Raw genomic sequence first — 3,102 nt, 5'->3', positions numbered from 1 at the left:
TTATATATAAAGGAGATTCCTTTTTTAGCTGCTCTCAATTTTTTTCCTATTTTATCTTTATATCAATATTTAATTTTTTTCACTGTATTATATTGCGTCATTTTTTATTATTTTTTCTATAATATATTAAAACAGTTATCAGAAGCAGTTTTGAATGTAGAAAGATTTTTTTTAATTTAATTTTCTATATCTAAATTTCTTGGTTGCTTATTTTATAACCATTTTTTTCTCTTCGCTCTTTCTCACTTTATATATCTTTTTTCTCAAATCTCTTAAAACCTAATAACATGCTCATTGTATCTCTCATACATATACATATAATAAAAAAAAATACGTTTGCACAGGTGCATAACGCCTATGTTCCCACTACTGTTATGTAATGTAAGATTGGATTTTCTCTCAAATCAAACGTTAAACCTCCTCGTAATTATAGTAAATAAACTATTAAAATAAAACTTTATGAGTATTTTTAATTTTTTCATAAAAAACGTTATAATATTATAATATTTACATTAACGATAATTTAACATGAAATGTTTTAATAATCTAGTTCACATGGGAGATTCGTTCATCATGAAAAAACTGAAAAATAATTTATTTCAATAATTTTCTTAAAAATTTAAAGTTTAGATTAAAAATGAAATTCATAATGTATTAGGGACAAAAATACACTTAACCCTTAATTATATCATCTAAAAATTTAATGAAATAATAATAAGTTAAAATGATAACTGTGGACCACATATAAATTTTCAAATAAAACGCTTAGTTTTAATTATGTTATTAAATAATTTTAAAATACGAAAGAAGGGAAATGACGAAGATTAATCTCAAATTGAATATGGATAATCAAATTCAAGCACAATACACAAATTTCTGACTAATCGAAGTTTGAATGCAAAGTTGGGATGTAAAGTTTATTGTATTTTCATTGACGGAAGACTTAAGTTATGTGAAACAGCAGCATATGATAATCCCAGGAACCACTCCTTCACATGATCCCCCACGCTTGAAGCCCTTGCTAACACAGCTCTGAGCACACTGTGTGTTACTAACACATTTCCCTTTTTGGCATTTTGTTCCTGGGAGATCAAAATCTTGTGCTAATCCTGTATTCACCACAAATATATTAAAAATGGAAAAAAAGTTATACATATGTCTCCACCAAAATAAATTACTTTTCTGATACGTGGATCTGATAATGGAGTTATAAAAATAATATCAAGATTTTATACCATCTTAGAATATGAATTAGGATTTAACTCAAGAATACATTGCCCATGTGTCTAAAATTGATATACCTTAATGAAAAGAAATTAACAGCAACTTTATAAATTTCTTAGAAAAAGTTAAAATTCATTTGAAAAAAATAACTTGTTGGGTCATGCATATCTAAAATCCAGAAGCTTATCTCCCACTAGCACACTAGAAACACTGAGAAGACAAAAAAATCATTTTTTCACTTGAATGTTAGATTGAAACTGCAACTTAAGAGATAAAAAGCCATTATTTCTCTTTACCTGAAGAAAAAAGCAAAGCAATGCATAAAAACCCCAAAAGAAAAGTTTGGTTGATGCGAAAAGCCATTCTGCAGAATTTTTTTCACCGCATATGCTTACTTAGAAGGCTGGTGTGAAGACTTCAAAGGATTCAATGGAGATATATAGTGCCTCTACAATAAAATAATGTTACTTTATGAGATACTTTTATTTACACATTTTATTTCTTATTTTATTCTTTATTATGAAAAAACTTGAGATGAACAAAAGAAAAGAAGAAAGACAAAGGATATGAGAAAGAATATATCTTCTATTTTATATTCCTTATTTAAATCAAAGCATAGTAAATATACACCAGCAATATATCTAGTTAAAGACAAAAAATAAAACAAAGAGTCAATAAATGTTAGAATAAGAAAAGACAAAATAAAAGATAGACATATGTACAAATAGAAACAACTAAAAATTAGAAAAGACAAAATAAAAGATAGACATATGTACAAATAGAAACAACTAAAAATTAGAAAAGACAAAATAAAAGATAGACATATGTACCAATAAAAACAACTAAAAATTAGATAAGACAAAATTAATATTAATTTCCTTCTAGAAGGCCTTGTATCCATCCATATTCTTTGTTACCCACTGCAAGATGGGAAATAAATATTGATGAGATCCAGCTTGGAACAAATACTCTCGAGAGATTAAGACTTTAAGACTACTTTGGTATAAATGTCAGATAATTACTCTATGGTAGAAATGGGAAACAAATGTATGAGACATTTCTTTAATTTTTTTCCTAACAATGTGATTATCTATTTCTATGTGTTTCGTACGCTCGTGAAACACTGGATGATTTGTTACAATGGATCTTGTTGAGTCATTGTCACAATATAAAAGAGATGGTTGCTCAAAAGGAATTTTGAAATCTGGAAGAAGATAAGTTAGCCATTGTATTTCAAATGTAATAGTGGTCATTGTCCTGTATTTAGCTTTACAAAAACTCTTTGATATTGTTCATTGCTTCTATGATTTCCAGGATATGAGGGAATTCATAAGATACACATTAAATCAATGTTTGATTGTCAAGATTTACTATCATAAAAGACTTTTAAATGAGTAGAAGTGTTGGAAGAGAAAAATAAACCAAAACTCAGTGCTCCTATAATATATCTGAAAATTCTAATTGCTGCATTATAGTGAGCAATTGCAGACTTAACAAGAAACTGAGAAAGTTGTTGCACAAAAAAGATTATGTCAGGTCGGGTATTAGTGAGATACAATTTCAGAGCATAAAATTTTCGTGCATATCCATTCATAACTGCTCCATCAACTCATTCATTTTACAATATAAATCTGTGTAAAAATCTGCTACCCACATTGGTTGCCCATTTTCGGTTCTCACCATTTAACATACCCAAGGTGCCGAATTTCAACTGGCTGAAATATGAGAAATTGGCTGAAACAAGGTCTGCACTGAAGCACCAGAAACTGAAAAAGCTGCTGGAATTAACTGGTAATGTGTACCCTGATTTAGTTAAGGTGTTTTACACAAATCTAACTTTGGATGGAAAGAACATTGTATCCTATGTGAAAGGAATCA

The 3,102-nt window shown here is 28.3% G+C and overlaps 1 long non-coding RNA gene across 1 annotated transcript; it reads right to left on the bottom strand.

Moving 5' to 3' along the window:
* Positions 1-815: 815 nt before the first annotated feature.
* On the bottom strand, positions 816-1,634 carry LOC137826232 (uncharacterized). Its single transcript, XR_011083440.1, has 2 exons — positions 1,521-1,634; positions 816-1,109 (listed from the first exon to the last, which is right to left on the bottom strand). It is a non-coding gene; the product is annotated as an uncharacterized lncRNA (long non-coding RNA).
* Between the last annotated feature and the right edge of the window lie 1,468 nt (positions 1,635-3,102).

The sequence above is a fragment of the Phaseolus vulgaris genome, chromosome 8 (genome assembly GCF_000499845.2).
Source record: "Phaseolus vulgaris cultivar G19833 chromosome 8, P. vulgaris v2.0, whole genome shotgun sequence".
NCBI classification, from domain to species: Eukaryota; Viridiplantae; Streptophyta; class Magnoliopsida; order Fabales; family Fabaceae; genus Phaseolus; species Phaseolus vulgaris.
Note: the sequence above shows the minus strand (reverse complement) of the source record. Positions and strands in the feature narration are given on the sequence as shown.